General features: G+C 42.3%; 1 protein-coding gene across 1 annotated transcript in view; it reads left to right on the top strand.

Moving 5' to 3' along the window:
- Nucleotides 1-22805, top strand: part of LOC139698602 (homeobox protein vnd-like) — a 178563-nt gene that overhangs the window by 66390 nt on the left and 89368 nt on the right. The gene's annotated exons all lie outside the window — the stretch shown is intronic.

The raw sequence follows: 22805 nt of genomic DNA, 5'->3' as shown, positions 1-22805 counted from the left end.
GTGAAATGAAAACAGAACATCCGCCATTCTCTTAATCTCTTATTCTCCTTAGACTCATCGCTCATGAATTTCAAGGCTACGGAAACTTAGTGGGTGGATTGTATTATTAACACACGTCTTTTTTCGCAATGTCAATGTATATAACGCTACTATCAACCTGCTTCCAGCAAGATACTTATACGCACATTAACTTAAACTGTTTATATAGCCAATAGATGTCTACAGGTATGTACGTGGCAGTTCTTTTGCCATCAAACGATTGTTGGAAATGTTCAGTGTCAAATGATGGTCAATGTAATCGCGTGTTGCCTACGACCCTCTCAGAAGTTGTTGTAACAGACAACATTTTTCTCGTCAAATAAAAAACAATCACCATTTGATGCCCAACTTCTAGGTTTAGGCATGGAAAGCAAACACCTAAGCTAATTGCTGTAGATGTAATAATTTCTATAGTTAAGTTCCAATGTATTTAGCTTACAATTTAAACCATCGCGGTCAACCTTTAAAACTATAGAGGCTTCCTTAGCAAAGCTCAGCGCCTGGATTCCACCCTCCAATCTTAAAAATTTTCCCACTCCAATGACTGACTGATGGACGGTGGAAGGAAATGCACAAATTTCACAGCGTAACAATTATTCGCATTGCCCGGGGATGGACCGGGATGCATCGATTTTCCGCCGAGTGCTTTTAGCAAATAAACGAGCGAGGCGTCCTCTTACACTGTGAATACCTAGGGGATTTCCAGCAAAAAAGATGTTATGACAAATTGTCGCTAGTGCATAGAATGCCACATGTAATCGAAGTTTGCGATAGCAATCGAGATATCCTAGTTACAGTCACGGCCAAGGTGAACGAATTTTTTACAATCTGTGAAATTCCTGAATTTCGGTACACATTAGCGGATGACTCCGTTATAGTGAATAGCGCGGCGTTTCGCGCGGCCCTGTGTATTTTACGGAGGGAAATGGTCTGAGGTACTGACCGGTGAGTTTTCAACGTTCCATTCCAGCAGAAAACACATCACGTACGTTTGCTTTTCGAATATCGGAGTCTAATTTACTAGAAGATGGGGATCTTGGACGGGAGAAACTACGTTTAAAAAATAAAAACGAACTTGTGAATACATCTTCATGTAACTGTCACTGATTGCCAAAAATGCGCAGGCAGTTAAAATAATCTAAATATTCTTTCCCATTAAATATACCGCTTTCTTCAAAACTTTTATGGCAACAATATTCCTCGACTTGTTTTCGTTCCATTTTAGCGTAAGTAATAATTATAAGAAAGATAGCCGACAGCTGAGGTAATTCGCATAATTTCGATAGGTGGATAATTTGGCAGAAACAAATTTTAGAATTGCAGGAGAGGCACGGATATATTTGGTGTCAGGCTAGTCTTCCCCTTGAGAAGGGTGGAAAGAATGTTTCGCCGCCGAATATGACGGCGCATGAAATGCTGCAATTAAATATTTCCCGACATGAGGCCAAATGAGCCCAACCATTGAATAATATACTTCGATCAATATTTGAATCCGGAAATTCGGGCGTTGCTGCATTATTGCCCGAACCCCCACTTCCCAATTTGACCATGATTCAATCAATTTGCGGTGTAATAATTTCAAGCCGCTTATTTTACCCCGGTCACGTTATATAATATATATATATATATATATATATATACACACATATATATTTTTATATATATATCCCGGTTGATTTCGCAGTAGATCGTCCTGACCCGATTTGAATCCATATGCATATATGGATTCGTCACCGCGGCGTCAAATCAATGAAGTCGGAGCGGCGTCGGCCACCTCATGCCGAGGCAAGTGGGAGTGGATAATAGTGATGCATCGAATCCGTCTCGGCAGGAAGACCGGGAAGAGAGGCGAAGGGTCGCTAACAAATGCGATAGACACCCTCCCTCCTCTTTGTAGCGCGCGCGCACGGACACGAACAACGCACGCAACTCGCCCTTCACGCACGCACACAGCCAGCCAGTCCTCCCGAGCTGCGAGACGGCCCCTCCTCCCCGTCCCTCCCTTCCCTACCCCCGCCCCTCTTTGCTCCGAACCACTCGAAACCCCTCCCACCCATCGCCTTTTTTGTTCGAGGGGGGAAGGGGTGGTGGCAGAGAGGGGCTGGGATGGTTTGATGACGGGTGGGCAGCGAGGTTTCTCAACGCTGGGAATAGGGCAGGGGAACAGGGAAGGCAGGGGGGGTGAAGTGGGGGGGGACCTTTCGACCAATCGTCGGAGACGGCTGGGAGGAGGGAGAGAGAGAGAGTTACAGCGCACTGGAGTGGTTCGGTCGACCGTGTATATAGGAGGCGGGAGGGGGGAAGAAAGAGTGGGGGGGGGGCGGTCGAAACGGAGACGGAAGGAGCGGCAAAGGGTGGGTAGGGCTAGGATTGTTAGGGGGTGAGGAAGAGGAGGAGGACTCGATTAGGGAAGGGAGAACTGGGGGATAGGGGAGGTAGGGGACCGAGCTAGCAGATATTTGTTTATCAGCAGGGGTTGGGGGGGAAGGGTGTCGGCTTGGCGAGGAGTGGGGGAACAATGTGGGCGCAGGACGGGGCGGGGGCTTGGGAAAGGGGGAAGCAGGAGAGGAGGGGAAGCGGAGGGAAGAGGACCAATCGTTGAAGTGCTTCGGGGGGATAAGGGGGGAGAGATAAGGGAAGGGGGTGTCTCGCAGGACATGGAGATGCCAGCCGGGCGAGGAGGAACCAGGGAGGAGGGGATGGAGAGAGAGAGAGAACTCCTCCTTTCATCTTCCGTGCTCATCCGAGGATCCTTCCGCCGCGGGTGCGTTCATCGATCGGCGATATTGTCAATGTTGGTGCGTGTGAGCTGACGCACACTGAATGGGATATCCTATTCTTTCTTTATTCCTCCAAGAGAGGGTTGGGGATAGTTCTTCGCACGTACGAACGAAGCTATTGGCCTGGAAGAAAAAGGATCTTCAAAACAATAATTCATTCCATAAGTCCACCTTACTATAGTGGAGAATACAACCTTCCCTTATGTAGGCGGTTGTGGAACTTTCCTCAGTGAATATGGTCACGTGAATTAACTAGTAAATATATTTAAAAATTTTTTGTTTGTTTAATCCCTTATCTGACATGTTGGAGGGTTTGGCGATGGAATATTTTCTTTGGGAACATTACGAGTATTTTGACTGATTGAACTAAAATATTTGATTTTCATTTTATACTTTCCGGTATATCCATTAACAACTTAGGTTTTTAGTTTATTATCAGTGTGTAATATTAAATAACTCCATTTTCATTAACTTCGACATGTCTCTTGATGAAACGATACTGGGGACAGAAATACATATCTATTTTTAAATTAAGGAAGTGGTAAATAAAAAGGAACTTTGAAAACACTTTACGGGACGAATCTCACCATTGGAAATCCATGGTCGAAGATATTCCCTTTAAAGAGATCTCATGATTTTCTAGAGGATTGTTGCACAACATTGCCCAAAAAAATCAATAATTGCTATTGCCATGACAACAGGGCGTAGTGAAATTTACATTCATTCACTGAGTGTATCTAATAGTCCGCGTTAACGAACACACACAAAATAGTATTTTACCTACGAAGTCAAGAACGAAATGTTAGCAGTGCCCATGTAAATATAATTCAGGGGGTGAAATAATGAAAAATAATTCTAAGTTTTTACGAATACGTATTTGCGTAAGTATTTACGAAAGTTTAAAAGATCAAAGATACCCAGCCGCGGTAAACGTCAATGACGACTTACCGACCACGGTGTTGGCGGGGTACCGTCCTCGCCTGCCAACCCAGAGGTCGCGGGTTCGATTTCCGCCTAAATGGTTTTTCCTCCACTTAGAGCTTGGGTGTATGTAATTATAATATTGTTATATCATTGTTTAGATTCCGATGTAAAGGCCGAAGTGCTGTTTTTGAATTAATGCAAAATAAATAAATAAATTAGCCGCTGTTCTGTCACATCAAGGACCACCGTCTCGAATCCCACCAGCGGCATGATTATGCATCTACTCATGAATTAGTTCCAAATTAGGTTATAAAGGGTTTAATATATTCTCAACGACTGTAAAACGAAATACAAATTATCTACTATACTATTAAGTTTTAAGAGACCATGCTTTTACGAAAAGATTTCAATTTGGGCATGCTTTTCCTCCGTAATATATTCTTGCTGACATTCACTGTCTCGAAAGGAGAAGGCGAACTACGAATATGTTTCCATCAACGACTATGATCGCAAATTAAGTGCAGAATCCGTGGAAAAATCAAAACTGAGGTCCGCAGATTTATACCAAGCTACTTAGTACTGTAAGGAGGAAAAGGTTAAGGGGATACCACTATAAATTATACGCGCATTACGCGGAACACCCAGTATTTGGCCACTCACCCCATCCTCTTGCGTCCCGGAGAGAAGAGGGCATGTCAGAGTGGGGGGGAGAGAGAGACAGGGAGGGGGAGGAGTGGATTCAATATGTGCCGACTTGAAAAACCGCGGCGGACGCTCCGCTGTTATAACGTGCATCTGTGACTGACTCAAGCACACTCCTCTCAGCTCCCCCCAGCTTGCATTCCTAATGCGGCGAATGATGATGACGCCGATGATAATATGACTGCGAGGACGGGGGACTGTTTCCCATAATATGCCTCCCAACCAGTCTTCCCCATCGTCCAGTATGGTTCTTTTAACTCATGAGGGTCCCCCTTTAATACTTCTTTTAAATACCTACTTCCATTCTCTAATGACGGGAGGGAAGTATTAAACGGAGCCATCCTCAGCGTTCCTCGCCCGCTGGCTTTGTTTCTCTGACTCATTCATTTCCCTTAATTTTTATTTCAACGCTCTCACGGCGGCTTAAGAGTCATTTCGGCCTCGAATGCAATGTGATTTCTTTCCCTCCATGGATAATCTCACGTCTAATTTCATTTTTGAAAAGGCGTCTTCCGTTTACTAGAATATACGTATCCTTGCTAAAAAAAACTTATTTCAGGAATGCGCTTAGCGTTGAGAGGTCCATCGCCTTCAGGTACGCGGGGAAAATGAATGAGTCAGGAATGACGACGTGACCTAAGCACGGTTTCCCACATACTGTTTGACGGTTTAACATATATATTTTGGAAATATATGGGAAGATTTCAATGAAAAACAATGCAAATGGGATTGATTAAACGATATAAGCATGTACACCCGGTGTTAAGGGGTTTTGAATAGAGCAGTAGTAGTATTTAGGGGAGGCAACCGACAGCTGAAGTCGTTTGCGCCATTAGAAATGGACAGGAAAGGATGAAGGGTGGAGAGAAACCCGGCGTTGGCATTAGCCTACTCTTTACGAAAGGCGCCAAGGGGTCCGCAACTTAACGTCCCATCCGACGGACGGCGTACTCACTCAAAGTGCCCTCCACAAAGCACCTCAAGTAGGGATCAGGATACCACAGATAAAAATATTCAACACCACCGGCATCTGAACCAGAGCCCTCTGGGTTGGAAGCCAGTACGATAGCCACCACACCATCTCGATCCCCTTGAATAGAGATAATGAGTTTTATCCTCCCTTGCGATCTTCGGAAGAAAATATATCAAGAATGGGCATAGAGTGCATGAATAACTGTAGGATCAAAAACCTGTTCCACCATCTTCCCCCAACCCATTCCCTTCCCGAAAAAGCGTAAGTGGCAGCTGGGTGGAATCATATAATTTAGTGGGCGGTGAAAATTCAGGTGACTCGTGTCCTGGGCACTCATTGTCAACATGAGGATATCTGCAAAATTTCAGGGCGAACCCCCAATCCAGAATTCGTGTTCCCTATCCAGAATTTAGTCCTGAACACTAAACTAATTTCGTATGTTTTACCTCCCATTATCATTAGGTGTTTGCTTTTATTCCCAAATCCGTAAAATCCTAGAATGAAGAAAATTGATGTCCCTTAAAAAATGACGTTCTTTTGAAATTGAAAAAAATTGAAAAATAGTGAATGAAATTCTCAGTTTTAAAACGTGACACTAAATGCTTTTAGATACGTCGATACACTTAAATGATTAACAGGATATTGACTGTTTGATGAAAATGATGAACGAAGGAAAAAATAAGTATAATGCATATACATGTGTACATATATGGTGGGAAACGTAGTCACTGAAGCGGGATGATAGAAGTAGATTGGAGGGTTTTTAAATGTGGGTATGGAGAAGAATGGAGAGAGTGAAATGGACCGAAAGGAAAACAAATGAGGAAGTTCTAGATATGGTGCGTGAGGAGAGGGGTTTGTAGGGTGTAATCCTATGGAGGCAGGAAAAATGGATGAGGGGCGTATTGATCGGCAGTGGGATATGGAAGATTGTAATAGAGGGGAGAATGTTGAGCAAACAAGGAAAGAGCAGGAACAGGACAGGGATGTTGGACAGGATGAAGGGAGGAAAGAAGTACACAGAGATGAAGAGAGACTTGATGCAGACTAGGTTGCTGGATTGTGTTTTGTTAGAAGTCACAAAATATTTATTTGGTAGTTGTGTCCATCCATAACTTACCTTGACCGGTAGATTACTTAATAGTGTATGGTACATGCATTAAGGTAATTTTCTGAAGGGAGGAGGAGAACAAGTGGAAAATTATTCAACTTTATGGCACGTAAAAATATCTAAATGCATACATATATATTTCCAGAATTCGTTGGATACCCATCTCCACATAATGTCATTGTTATCAATCTATAAATGGGACATCATTACAGGTATTTCCTAAAATACCACTCATAATATTCCCCGCAAGTGAGGGACACCTTATACCTATTCGATACAAACAAGTGTGGCATAATAATCCATGCAAATATTCCTCTTTGTTCAGGTGAGCTTTATTCAAATTTGGATGAACACCTCACAATTTTGGACACGTTTCTCATCAGGGAACCACCGTTTTGAGCTCGTTCAGAGAAAATGGGAGAGGATCCCAAATGTGAATGTGCAAGAAAACAAGAAAAAAAAGGATGGTGCTATATAGGGATAGCCATAAAAACGACAGGGGGGCACGATGCACGCTCCCTCCGTCGGCAAAAGTACGCCCATCCCCACGAGCCCAACCCTCGGGAAAAAATCCCCCGTTTGCCCCCAGACCCCGTTGTAGTCGACCCACGCTCCTATGCGTAGTGTGGGAACCGATTCAGAGGGAATTATAGAAATCAGAACTCGGCGGAGGAGCGGGGGAAGGAAGGAAGAGGATGATGGGGTTGAATTGTATTTTGATCGCCGGGCACGCACGCCCCTACCACCACCGCGATCACCCCAGGGACCCCCCAGGGACCTTTCCCGGGGGGTCCCTGGCTCCCTTGCTCCCCTACCCCCGAGCACACGACACCACCCCCAACACGAGCCGCACCACGGGTTCTAACAAGTGCAAACTCCGGGTGCATCGTTAAAACTCCATCTCCCGCTCCACGCCCAGCGAGCGGGGAGGCTCCACGCACGCGAGCGGCCGCACGCGTGCGTGAATACACCACGGGAGGTGGTCCCGTCCCCCCACATCCTAGCTCCTCCCCCCCCCCGCCACCCCTTTGGATGTTGATGTGCCACGTGTCCGACTGGCGCTCCCGCAGTCAAAGAGGGAGCGGAGGGGCGGGGATGGGAGGGAGAGACAGAACGGGGTTGGGGATGTTGGGACGGGGGAGGCTGAATGGAATGGACCCCCCCCTCCCCCCGCGGTCTCTTCCTCGCGGATCGGCGGCGGATGGGGTTGCTTCGTCTCCCATCGATTTCAAGGGTTCGGAGCGAAAGAAAAAAAATACAGATGAGGGCAGGAATGGAGAGGAAGGGGAAGGCTCTCGATTAGCGTAAAAAATTAATTGCGTCGATGGAATAGAGCGTGTCGCGCGCGATTATTTTAAAATCTGGAACTCGTTGGAAAACCCTTTTCACTGAGGAGAATCAAAGCAGGATTCAGCTGACTGCAGCGGAGCTGGTTACTTTAATGAGACGACGACGCAGGCGGGCCGCGGTGCTGCTTTCATTGCGACCGAACTGGTGCGAGGAATCATCGCGAATGATTCGGAGTGTTTCAGATGAACTTTGTCGTGTGTTTGGGCGCGTCATGATCTCAACACTCGGAGAACCTGACACTCTAATGACTGTTGCCATCCATCCGTTCGCCTCCCGACCACTCCTTTTGCCGAGTTTCCAATTTGATCACCGCCGGATAACTCATCGAGCACAACTCATAACGCTATGATTCATCTTCTCACTTGCACTCTGGTGTGAAGGGATTATTAAAAAAATGTGGTGGCATTTAGTTTTTCTTTGCTTAAAAAAATGCAGAACACGTTATTTTGTAACTAGAATATTAAATCCCAATACAATACTACCCGAAAAACCCCTAATCTAAATAATTTAATATGTGACTCTGATGAGAATATTTAAATTGATTCTCATCCTGTAAGTCAACAGAAGTAATAGTAACTAAAAACATATGCCTTTGAGTATATTTGTATTTGAAGCCTTAAAAATTAGTAATACAACGAAGTAAAGTACACGGGTTCATGGAGTTACTTAGTTGCTAATGAAGTACCTATATGTATATCCATGTCTGTGTGACTTAATGAAACAAAGCAATTTCCCTCGGCACAAATCAAAATTAATGAATTAATAGATATGAAGTTTTGTACTTCCTCGCGCGCGATTTAGGCTTGAATTTCACTAAGTCAAACTTAACCGATCATGAAATTCACTCATGGATTGGAGGAGTATGATAAGCTACCCATTAATTCTAAAGCGATTCGTAGGAGAAGCTGTGAGTTTTGTACCACTCTGTTTTTGGAATCAATTTATCTCCTCACTAACTGGGGTGAGAGTTCTGTAAACCTTATAATAATCTTCTCATGTTAAATATAAAAGGAATTTCACCGTATCCATATCCGCGATCGAATATTTTTTAATGTTCACAGGACAACCGTTGCGATTGGGGAATACTCCTAATGCCATAATGATTTGTTAAGCAAGACGACTACGAGACACTAAATGTGTGCTAATATCCTATCGTATAAACGAAAGTTAGGAATGATTTTCACTACGCATATTTTGTGATCCGGACACAACTAATTAAAGTACTTTAAAATAAAGTAGCATCTGATTGTCTCATAAATATGATTACCAAATTTTGAGTTCAGCTAATGTTTGGGGAAAACGCTTCCCGCTCTGGTGAATTTTAAGATAATGCGTTGTCGTAGTCCGTGCAAATAGTTAGTCATTGGGCATAGTAGGGACAAGGAACCGATTGCTCTATGCGATCACACGGCCACGGTTGGTCTTCAAGCATCTGGGATTTTTCCCAATTACCATCCGATGGACGTTTTTGCAAAGGGACGGCAGCCACCGTGTATCCCGACGCGACGACAAAAGAAGAACGATCAGCGAGAAGAGACAAGGGATCAGGAGTTCGGGGTGGAAGGGGATGGAGTGGGGGAGGAATCGCTTCTTCTCCCCGCTATCTCCCCTGCCCCCTTGTCCCCCCCTCGCACCCTCTTCCCAATACCGCCATCATCATCTCCCGGCCTCTATTTACCCTTAGCAAAATCCATTCCTTCTTCCTTCTCCTCTCCCTACGTTTCATGTATCGCTGCGCGGGGGAGGAGGGACCTCCCAGAGAATATATGTATTTATATGTATGTATGTAATGTGTGTATATATATATATATATATATATATATATATATATATACCTGTATATATATACCTGTATATATATATACCTGTATATAGGGAGATGACTCGCTGTTTCAATGTTACAAATAAATAAATAAAAATATATATATATATGTGTATATATATATACACACATATATACATATACGATGATTCCTCTCCTTGCGTGGGGGAAGAGGGTGGCAGAGCAGAGTTGTTGTATGCGCTCTCGCATCGAAAAGGATTTTCTGGGAATCCGGCACGGAATCCTTTATTGTCGCTTATTCGGTGATAACGACGCGCTTCCGTCATCCCGCGTCCCTCGTTCCCGTCTATCCCACCGCACTCGGTGGTCTATAAAGTGTCCGCGTGATTCACCGTCTCGTTTAGGGGCCAACAAAATTGATTCACCCATTACATGGCCATGCGGTGACTTACCATCAGGTCTGAGCCGCTGCGGATGGAACTTCTGCTCGTGGAATCGCCGTCCTCAAATATTCTCACGCATAGGATAATCTGCAATGCTGTTTTGTCACCAGACACGCGAAATCAAGTCCCTTTAATACAATCGCGTCCGACCTGACTATGGTCCGAGGCAGGTAAGCAAAGGACGAAGCGGTTCGTTTTGAAGTAGGCAAAAGAGAAAAAGGTTGGTCGTCTTCGCCGTCGGTTTCCTCCAATTGCCACGTGGACCAAGTGCGCAGTGTCACCATGAAATTTGGGTGTGGACTGTTTCCTGGCCAGACTGTCCACTTCACTTAAATCATGAACATGAATGAGGGCAGCATCATAACTCAGCCTTCAGGGTGGACGGATTGAAAATTGCAGCAGGAAAAAGAGAAAGAGGTGGTCGGTCGCATATACGTCGTCCACCTCTCACATGTATCAATCATAACGTGGATAGACTCTGCCAGACGATGGTCAGTCGAAATCGCGAAATAGAGGGGAACAAGATGGTTTAAGGCGTTGATCTTTTTATATTGAAATGCGCGATTTCATTCTATTCAAATGAATATGAGACGACCAAAAGCACAGCTTGCTGAGAAGTCTTAAGTATCTGTGTAGGCTGAACTTTAACTGCTAATTGTATCGCATAGATAACTATCGTATAAAATATGCTTGCAAGTATTGGAACATACCTGGTACAGCGACGGAAATCTTAATGTAGCTCAAACAAATAACAAATTTGCAAATATATTAACAAAGGATACATATTTTTAGTTTTTATTCCTATATCACTAACACACATTTGCCTCCGTTATAAACCTAATTGGACAGGAGTGTGTATTTTTAAAATTTAAGGAGTCTTGTAACACTTAATAGGACGATTTTCAAAAGCTACATCACAATGGAAACAGTTTCTCTGTAAATTTTAGATATTCACAAATTTTCGGGCTTTCAAATTATCTTTCTCTCAAAAAGCTATAGAAACAAACTTCTCGCACTTTCAAACCGATGGTTAGGCTATAAGGTTTTTTCAAAAATATCAATGTAGTAAAAATTAGACGTATTTATTTTGAATTTTAAGCAGTTACTGAAGTTAGCCCAAGGTGCCTGCGATATTTCCGCACAACTTAATTGAATAAAATCGATTAAAAAAAAAGAAGATATATGGGTGAAATTCTTTAGATAATACTTCGCTACTGCATACTATGGTAATAAAATTTCTTTACGTATGTGTCAGCAATATACTAGAAATAAATCAGGGAGCATTATCGAACTGATCATTTCATTACTATAAATTACGTGCATCGTTTGGTTTTCTATTGAGAATGACAGAAAGGTAAATCAGCTGAAGGCATTTCATTTGATAGTCACCAAACCTGATGAGAAGAGCAAAAGGGTTTAACGAGAACATTTCGTACGTACCTAAGTGAAAATACGGATATAGTGGAAAATACTCTCCGGAGAAATGAGTAGGCGTGCTGTTGAAAGCATTCAAGATGCGTGGAGAGATGTCCAGGAAAGTCCAAAAAATATTCTAATTTTGCCTGATGCGAAAAATATATATAAACCAAGGATCAAACGCTTAATGACCATGAATTATGATTAAGCCACATGAAATTGTGCAATTTTAGCTTCTTCGAAATTGTACCAACTCCGAAAGCCCACTGCTTATCATTGAAACACTGGAGAAACGACAAAGCGTCATCCTTCATCTTGGAAAACTCAACCGAAATAAAGTACTCCCCCGTACTCTTCATTCGGCTGAAACTCAAACGGATGTGAATTTATTCAAAATATGGAACATATTGTAAAGAATGTCCACGTGACAAAAGTTTCAAACCTGGAAGTTTTCTTAATAGGGGAGCTAAAAATATCAATTTGTTCATTAGACTTACGTGGAAATTTGTTAAATGATTATTTTATAATACATCAGCAGCAAATTGTGTTAGTTAATCGAATAACTACTTGAATGATAACGAGTGCTTTGAAAATGAAACTCCGTATTATCTAACATAACAAATAGCTTGTCCAATGTTGCGCAACTTTAATTAGAATGTCATCAAGTATTTTAAAAGAAATTCTTGACAAATTAATACAGCCATTTTTTCCAGATCTTTATTTATCTTCACTTTTCCATTACTTTGATATCGGCTACTTTCTTTCGCAATTTGTTTTTGGCTTGAGCTATTTTAATTATAGACCGGGTTATTTTCTTTATCATGTATCGTACAGTAAAAAAAAGAAATAAAACTCATCTGCCATCAGCATGCGTGATATCCTCATCACACGAATGTTGTAAAATCAAAGTTTTATGAAGTAGCTGTTTTATTATCATTCAATCACAACATTTCACTATGGTTCCTTGCACTTACGTTTCCCATAGTCTACTTCTCGTAATCCATCCGTCGGCTCCCTCAGCAATTCCACCCGCCCACTTCTCATTCAGTGATAGTCTTTGATTAACTATTGTGCCTCAGATTGCGTTCAATTAGATTCCATTTAGTACTGAAAGCTTTCTCATCTCCCTCTCATTTCTTTTTTGAAGTGATTTTCAATTTGTAGCTCTGTCTATAGACATTCATCTTTATTCTGCAGCACATCATTTATATCGCTTATAAACAACTCTTACAGATGTTCCGATGACCCATGTCTCACAGTAAACTTCATGGGGATAAAAGCTTCAATAATCCTCGAACATATGCACACCTTTGTGTTTAATATTCGTTACGTACCGAAATAGGGATTATACGTTTCAGCTGTTCTCCATGGGGATCCTTTGCATTTAAAAATTTTAAAGATGATAAGATTCATTTTTTAAGTAGATATAGAGACATACTATATTTTGGTAAAAAATATTGCATTTCATAATGATATTTTATAAAACTAGTAGATATCCATTTTATATTTAATCTTATTGTACAATATTTCTATTAAATTTGTGTACAGAAATATATACATACGAGTATATATTTTTTTCTGTACAATATGCTATAAATATATATTTCTCTACAAAAATTTAATAAAATATATAATAGGAAGTAAATATATAATATATGTAGGAAGAACAAATATTTCATTTCATAAAGTTATTGAAGGAAAGGATATTACTATCTTGGGTCCAGATGTTTCTCATCCCTGCATCGATACCTGCAGCCTTCATCCCCCTAACCGTTGTTTCACTGGTGAACCATCTTCTCCTTCCTCTCCCCTCATCTCTCCCCCACCCCTCCCCTCCTTGTTCCATCGCCCACCCGCAGACTCCTCTCCCGGACAACCACCCCCATCCCCTGCAATCATCCTTTCCCCCCACATCTCGAACCCCTCACTCCCTCCCTCCATTCGCGATCCATTCCGAAATCTCAAGTGTTTGCTCACCCACCCCTCCCACTCCCACCCACCCACCCCCCTCCCCCAAACCATCCCCTCACTCCGCACGTTTCCGTCTAAAACGGAGACAGATTTAAAAGCGTGCAACGGGAATGGGGAGTGGGAGTAGTTGGAAGGAGGAGGGCGGCTTAGGGAGGCTTTCATTTTTATTTTTCAAAGATCGAAAAGGGGAGGGATTGGGGGGGGGTGCGTCTGCGGAGGGTTTGGACGGGGGTGGGGGGTTGGTCGGTCGTTGGAGAGGGGAAAGGGCGGAGTTCGGGGAGGGAAAACAGGAGATGCTGAAAGGGAGGGAGACGGTTGCTATGACATGAGGAGGACACGGGGATCATAGAGAAGAGGGATCGGGTCAAATGGGGTGCGTCACTGTCACCCATCCATCTCGCAGCCGCAGAGAGAGTTATGCGGGGGGGGGGGGGATGGGTGTATAGGCTGGGAAGGAGTTTCTTTTTCCTCCGAATGATAAATACAACGCAGCAAATAAAAAGAGCTTTAAAAACTTGTGCAAATAAGTTCGGAGGCCGTTCAGGGGTCTCTTTTGAAAAAAAAGTCTTAAGCACAGAGTTGTGCAACACGGTGACGGAAAACGAAGGAAGATGCGATGGAAACGTACATGCCATTTCCCAATGGTTGCACCGAACAGAGAATACAATAGGACTCAGGCATTTGAACTTCACCACGGACAGATTTATAGTCCAGAGAACTGTGTGCCATTTTTTGAAATCTCCTCTGTACAGCAGCAAAGGCACAGGAAAACCCATAGGAGTTATGATAACAAGGTTGTGAAACAAAGGCGCCACATTCCGCATTCGTGAATGTGGTTTTTCCAGTTTTGAAAATTTTTAGTAAATATTTTACGCCACGACATAATCCATGCCACTCGTTTAAGAGACGAGATGCATAAGTCTCGAACACGGACAGCGGTTTGAGTACATGTCACTGGTCATTGCAAAAGGTTAACGCCTCCAATCTTGCATCGATAATGCGTGCAGGTTTATTTTCAAATAATTATCCATTGAATCTGTAAAATGGTGCACGTAATAAATTTCTTTTCAAAGACATACTACTGCAAATTGCATCACCTAAATTGTTTTCAAATTGAGGAGCTTAAAGATGAATTCACCATAACCACTGTGAATGGTGTCATGGCCACTTGTAACAATAAGGACAGTAAACTTAGGTCAGATAAAATAATGACAGCATACTAGCCTACTTAGAGTCGCAAAATAAACACACTTTTTTCCCCCCTACTACGGTTGGACAATGTCACGCTGTTTCTGAATTGTTTGTGGGAAAAATGGCATTTAAAATCAGTCCGTTCTACACGTGACCACTTTAACTTGATTGGAATTATCTCTCCTGCTATGATACGATGGGGCTAAAAAATCACTTTAGTAATGACCTCTTTCAATCTATTCAAAATATTTTCTGTAGCATAACCTTCGCTACCGAACTTGTTCCTCTAATAACCTAGTTTAGCCACTAATTTTATCATAACAACATTTTACAAATATATCTAGCTTCTCCACGCCGCATGCGACCCAATTCGGCAATCAAACTAACTTCATATGGATCCCGTATGCCAGCAGTTGTTCTAAAATAGGTCTGACTATCGAAAGACAATATTGTTCCTTAACATTCTTGTCACATTTCCCCCGAATTCTTTCAATAAATCATAATTTTTGTCCACATATTTCCCGTATATGCTCCACTAACTTTAATATGTGCTGTGCCGTATTAACCTCCCATTAATTATTTATCTATGATCATAGTTTCTATTTCTTACCTGTACATGCGCGTGACTGTAATCAGTGTTCTTTTATGACACCCCCTTTATGGCTACGGCTACGCATGAATCGTCGCCTGTAAGGTGAAAAAATATAGAGTTAATACTCAACGCAAACGTGGTTCTATCTTACGAAGCTTTCGATGACTAGCTAAATTGCAGTGTGCATATCAAGAAGAAGCATAACAGACAAAGAATACTTTCAAGATACGTTTCAAAGCGCATTATTTCTGTAATACGTCCAGCGTGCATGCTGTAACGCATGAGCTCAATATGATCCTCATAGCCTATGCAGATGTTTCATGCCTCATGTTTACACATGGCTTAATGTTTCTCCAATGTCCACCGATTCGTAAGAAGGAACTTGTGTTCACATAAACCTTTCTGGAAGTGAACACTGAATATAAATTAAATGGTGTTGTGATGATAAATAAATTATGAATGACGTTGAAATAAAAATAAGTGTAAATCCTTCTAAGTAGTCTTTCTTCGATAGAAAGAAGAAGATGCCTGCTTTAATTCACACTAAGTATCACAATTTCTTAAAAAAGCCCATCTTATTATCTTTCAAAAACCACTATTGTGAGAAGTAACTCTCTACACATACGTGAGATGATTGTATTACTGAGGAAGTTAATAAGGGCTTTGATATGAGAATGCAAGTGGAAGGATATCTTTAAGAATAACAGAGATGAAAGCTGAATTTTAATGAAAATTGAATTGAGAATTGAATAGTGTTAGACCAAATGATGAACTCATTCGAGCCAAAATTGAGGAATATAGCGTTCAAAGCTCATCCAGGTTGAAATGATATTTCAAGATGAATTCGTCACTTCTATAACACCTTCTTCTTTGATTAATAAATTCCCCAACATTTTCAAATAACAACAGCGTGCTCTGCAACAACCTAGTACTTCTCTCCTACATTTCATGCGAGGATATTTTATATGTATCTGATATGAAAACCGAACAGTAAATATAATGCTACAATTTCTTACCATTCACGGAATAAACTACCGTCGTATCAGAAATAGAAACGCTCTGTCTTCTTTCTTTAACATAGCACACTCTCAGGTACTTTGAAAGCGGCGTGTTTATGTCAAATAGAGATGTGGTATATTTATTTAGGACCGCATCCGTGTTTAATTTCACTCCAGAACCAATTGTTTGTCAACACCAAACTAATTCAATTATACCCAGAGAGTAACAGAACACGGAGGCGATGATGCCCGCAAAAGGGGCCGGCACGAAAAACCGCCGAGATAGCATTTGTGCTAAAATCCATTCCGCAGAGGTAGCGCGCAAAGTGGCACGGCCATGCTTCTTTTTTTAAGCTTGTCGCAGAATTAAAAATTGGCTCATCGGTAGATAAATTTGAAGAGCAGACACCCATGCAAAGAAAAGGGCGGTAGTGTGAGCGTGTTTTGTTTTCACCGTCATCGAGGGCGCTGCAATCTCGCTCCGTCACTGCGCCGATTACATTCCCTTTTTCGAATGACGGGGGCTCGTCGACCTTGCCCCCCCCCCTTACCCCTTTCAACCCCCCTCCTCCACCCCTCGTCACCCTACTCTCCCCTTCCTTTTCTATTTATTCATTTATTTTCATCTTTTATTAAAGAGGGCGGCGAGCTGCGCCAATGCCCTCGGGTGGGACATCATGGCAGCAGATTGACACCAAACGATGTCATTTCCTCTGCCCCCCTTTAACTCCCCCGTCCAACTCCCACCCCCTCCCCAGACCCCAACGTGCTCCCCCTCCCCTTCATATTCCCTCCACTTCATAAGCCCTCCCTCCCTTCCCCCACCCTCGATGTTTCGCCCCCACCTCCCTTCCCCTTTCTGCAGACGACATTCCGGCTAAGCCTCCAACGGCCCCGCCTCCCCCCTCCACGCATGTAGAGATCGACTATTTCCTCTCGTTCCCGCCTCATCATGCATTTGGTCACTGCCCCTAATTCACGTCGGACAAGTTTAAGGGCAGCTCGCCCATCCCCCCTCCCCCTTGGGGATGTCTCCCTCCGGGGGTTAGCGGGGTGCACGGACACTCTTTCTCCCTCTCCCTCTTACTTCTCCTTTCCTCATCCCCCCCTTCCCTCGCTGTGGTTCGCGAGTTATTTTCATCACGAGGCATGAGTCAGGATCCCCCGTATATTCGCACAATTCCCTTTTGCCCGCCCTCCCCTCCCCCTTCTCCCATCCTTCTCCGGTTGAACACGCCCTTGATCGTTTGCACGACTTTTAAGGGGGTAATCAGGATAAGACCACCCGAGGAGAACTTCTTTGGTAAAGAAATTTCTACGCATGAATGGTATCCTGCAATAGCACGGCTAGGGTGTGCGGTAAGGGGTGATTTTACATAAGGTATCCGAAATCAGAATTGTTTTTTTTTTTAATATTAGTGCCGATTTGAAATGTAATATGAAACAAATGATGAAAATTATTTTGTGTCAAGTTATATCCTCTACAGGATCTAAGTGATACTTCTCTACACGTTCAAATTGAGACGTTATTTTATTATTTTATTTATTTATTTATTCAGTACTAGTCCGAAAACAGCACATTTTGGCCTTTACATCGAACTATTAACAACGATAACAATGGTCACATTTACAAACATCCAAGCTCTAGGTGGAGGAAAACCCACCCAGGCGGGAATCGAACCCGCGACCCTTGGAATGGCAGACGAGGACGTTACCCCGCCGCCACCGGGGTCGGCCGGGTCAGAGGGAGCAATAAAATTCGTATTATATTGAGTAATGACCACGCTCTCGTGCACTTAGTCTAAAAATTATTATTTACTAGCCACCTTCCATGTTGCTATTTTCATTCTTTATCCTTCGTGCGAAAAATTACATAATAAATCTTTCGATTATATAGTTGATTTCCACAATCTTAAATCTAATTCTAATCTGGGTGTCGGAAGTTTAAATGTGACCCAAATATAAAAAACGATTAAGGGATGAAGATTCGAGATACGAAGGTGAGCGTTTATATGTCTCCATAACTCACCAGCTATCAAAGTGATGGACAATGGATTAAATATCGCTGGTTTTCAAGTTCCACGCCATGGTACCCAGTGTAACGCGATGTCTGGCGACAGTACGAATCGTGTGAGCTGGGCAGCATTCGGAATTCGTGATCGCAGGAAGTGCTACAGAGAAAATACACGAATATCATCAGAAATCAATATTCTTTATCACCTTTCTGCCCTGATTATAATGGTGCAATTCCAACCCAATTAAAGCGAGTAACTATTGCCTCATGAAGCTGTTGAGAGATAACTCATAATCCTTTTAGAATTTCTCTTTTTGGCGTGTCTTTCAATGGGGTTTCTTAAAAAATCTGCTGATACGATGTCTTTACCTTTCAAATGCCGCTAGCGGCTCTGGTACCTATGGAATTCGGATAATCCCTGTTGACCAACCATCTCATTCACCAGTTTTGGAGAAGTCACCCACACCGGAGGGAAAAATCAAATATGCGAACATTTTGGTAGAAGACATACAGCAATTTGACAGAAGGATCTCTCGCCACCAAACTAACCTGATGGGAAAGCTTGCTTCGGAGATTTCTAGACTGAATCATTAGTGCTTGCGAACCGCCCTAAATATTCGTCTGAACGGGGGATTAACCAAGACGAAAACGAGTCTCGCCAGGCTGAAGTCCTGTATGGCGACAACTCACCGAGTCCGTTAAAGGTCACGAGAGTTGTCACTATAGAGATGGAAGGACCTTGAGGAGCCTCCGTCCAACGGAGTCCCCTTTAGACGTCGCCTTGATGGCATAGTGCCCGTCAATTCTTTGAGGCCGCGTTAAAAAGGCCACAGAAGATACTATGCAGCGACTAGTCTGGGGCTGGGATTCGATCTCCCTTTAGATGGTCCTCTCTCTGATTCTCTTCCATATTCCCTGCTTGTGGGGTTTGGCAGAGAATGGAAAGGAGGCAACTGATTTCAAGAAAATTTATCGAGATGGACTGACCTCGGAGTAACCTTCAGAGTAACTAAAGTGCACTCCGATTTAATTGCGGAATTCAAAGGAAAGTTAACATGGCATGAGGACTTAATCACGTTTAAGTTTTATCTTTATCCTTTTAAAACCAATATTCGCAATCACATTCACTCTGAAATGGAAGTTCTTACGCATTTTTATGTAATTAATACCGAATAATAATTTTATAATTTAATGGAAATTTAAAAATATTGAAAATACAGAAGGCTTCGAAAAATTAAATGTTAATTTGGAATTAAAATACCACCCTATTTTACTCAGAAGTCGATTCAAAGAATAATATGTTAGTAACTACGAGCAGGAAAATATGGTTCCGGAAGAACTTAATTTCATTTGCCAATGATTGAGAAATCAGGATTTTACAGTAAATACTACCGTAAACAATGACAGCAATGTAAATGCCTTGTTTACATTGAGAAAATTAGTTCCGCGTAGTGGGCTACGTAAAATATAACTTATGAGCTTCTTCTGTTTGAGGTATTTTAATAACACATGTTAGGCAGTTTTTAAAAGATTCTATTCAAAAACAATATGCGAGGAGGCGACAATATTTCTGTTATTAGATGTCTACAGCGCCATTAGGCCCCGTAGTCGCTGGAAACGCATTTCAAATTTCGATGTCCCGGAAAATGAGAAAACATGAAGACATTTCTCAATATCCCAATTCCATGCCGTAGATCATTGCTATAATTGTGCTCTATTGGTTTTCACTGTTGTCTCTCTCGAAAATAAGATTAATCAAAATTTATCCAGAACTGTGTCCTCTTATCTCTACCTCGGCGGAGGATCATCAAACGCCAATGAATCAGCATAGATATGCAAATACCACTTTAAAAGTATTCAACCACACCGAGATACGAACCTGAACGCTCGGCGGGGGAAGCCAGAACACCGCCTATCACCCAAATCGAATTCCCCCTCATAGGTGTAGCTAACCTCGGTGGCGGTTGAAATACGAAAGGGATAAGGGAAAGGCCATTTACGGACGCGTCCGTGTGTATACATAATTTCCCTCCATTGCCTAAAAAAAGAAATACGAGTAGCAGCTAGCGCCTGAAGGGGGCGGTGGAGTGGGCGAGAGGGGATGAGGGAAGATTCAATCTCATTTGCTCAAAGTTTTCCCCCCCTCGAGTGCCCTCCCTCCTTCTCATTTCACCCCCCTCCTCCCCCTCCCGCCGCCCTGCATTTGGCTGCGCAATGCTCGATTTGGAGCATATAACGCATTGCCATTCAAACCCTATGTGGTAGAAGTGCTGATGCGTTAATATCGCGATACAGATGAATCGGGCATCGCTCTGCGTACTAAATGGAGTCCATAATAATGTTCACGTATTGATTTCGCGATGCGAACAGTTCCCAATTAGTGTCGCATCGAAAATTGAGTTGGGACTGTACGGTAAAAATCATCACAGTATCGCATTTGGATTTATATCGAAATTCCACAGAGTAGAATGATTTTCAGTTGTCCATATTTAAATAGTTTACAATGTATTCATGAATATTAATTTTATATTTTTTGTTTTGGCATTTCAATCCCTTCTGTAGGAGTAAACCCACTGTAAACCTGAGTGCGAGCGAGGTTCACTGTTGATCGCAAATCCGAACGAAAGAGTATTTGTTCAGGCTAATCTTTTCTTCTTAGAATTTTAAAGTTTTTCTTCATGATGAGGGTATGCCATCATCATGCCATGGTTTCGATGCTGCGAATCAACATCAGGTGTTGATGCGCAGCATCGAAACCATGGTCGTAGAACATTAAAATTGTGTGGAAGTGTAAAGTTTGTCTTATTTTTTACCCTCATCATGAAGGAATTCCACAAAGTTAAGCCTGAAACTATTAACTTTTTCTTCATTCTTTGACTCAAAGTCTTTTCCTGCCAAAGAGCCTCGAGGTTATTTCTTTATCTAGATTCAACATTTATTTCAAATCGCAAATCGAATTCCAAGATGAAGCATTACATCTATATCGTGACACGCCGCGATATCGTATCGCCGAAGCCCGTCTAATGGCATCACGGCATCGGAGTTCAATGGCTTTCGGTTCAAGGCGGCTCGGTGTCGCAGTTCGATATAGCGCGGCGCATCGCAATCGATACGAGCGGAGGATCGCACCGCCTCGCTCCCGTTCCTTCCCCCGAGTCTCCCCGCCCCCCCCGCTCTCCACCTCCTCCCACATCACCTCCAGTCCATAATCTCTCCTACTCATTTCCCGTTCGAGCGGAGTGAGGAGATTAACAGCCCGGCGCCTCTGCGCGCCGCACTCGCCGGCTGAGGTGGGGAGAGTGAGAGCATGACCGGAAATAAGGGGAATAAAAATTGGAGCTTTCTCCCTTCCCCAAATAAAATGTTCCGTTCCTTTTCTTTTTTTCGAAATCCTTTCGTTCTTTCTTCTCCGGCGCTTACTCATGACCCCTTAACCACTGTATTGCGAGGTGTCTGCCCCGAATCATCAGCGGGGATATTTTATTTTTTTCAGCTCCTTTGGCGCAAATAGAAGTATCTACTCTTTTACAAATCAACCTTTAGGGTAATGTAGTGACGGTCCTTAAATACGAGAGAGTATTTTTTGGAAATAAGACATTATCCTTCAGTTCATCAAGGTGGTGAAATGTATCTGTATTTCGCCCCAGCCCTGATAGGTATTCAACGAAATGGGTTCCAAGTTGGAAATTTGTTGAACGCATCCCGCTTTATAATGTGCGCCAGCCATCACGCAAAATCATAGTGAAAGTTGCCCGATTTTATGCCACATTAAAAAACGACCCACTTGGTTTGGAATTACTGCAAATTCAAAGGCAACACTCATTTTTTTAAAGTACACATTTGGAGGCAAAACTAATTCCACTTTAATATTGACCTCGTGTGATTCGATCTAACTTGACTATCTTGTGTTATTATATATAGATGTAGATGAAGTATACACTGGTGCTATTGTATGTAATGTGGATGTGGATCCCAGGCGATCTGTCTCTCATGGATTTGTCGAGTGTGAATCTATTTTCTGTATTTTGAATTAATAACGTCAACAATGTTATGTGTAATTATGAAAAATTATGAAAATTTGCGGTGGTCATATGCATTATAGTGGTGAATAATTTACGAGAAATAGGTCTACTGACATCAAGGCCATACGAACTCGTTAAAATATGCACCAAATACGACGTAGAGAACTTGGAGATGGCTTAATGAATCTAAATACTGGATAAAGTGGAGATACTATTAATTATTCTTATCTAATCGTTCAGTGTTGAGGCAGAAAAAAAACAAGTAACCACCAAGAGAGAAAATTTTCTTCACTTTAACAACTCATTATTTGATAATGTGATAAGTCATAGAGTGAGTGTGATAATACATAGAGTCATTAAGTGTGTTTTCTAGAAATGAGCAATTTTCAAGAGTGTATAATTAATATTCGAGTGGCCATTGTGTTTTTAATCAGATGCATAACACCTATACTAGGAAAACTGTTCGCTGACATCTAATCTCATCATGAAAATATGT

Source organism: Hetaerina americana, unplaced genomic scaffold (genome assembly GCF_022747635.1).
Source record: "Hetaerina americana unplaced genomic scaffold, ioHetAmer1.1.p SCAF_9, whole genome shotgun sequence".
Lineage (NCBI taxonomy): Eukaryota > Metazoa > Arthropoda > Insecta > Odonata > Calopterygidae > Hetaerina > Hetaerina americana.
This window is presented reverse-complemented; position numbering and strand designations above follow the sequence as displayed.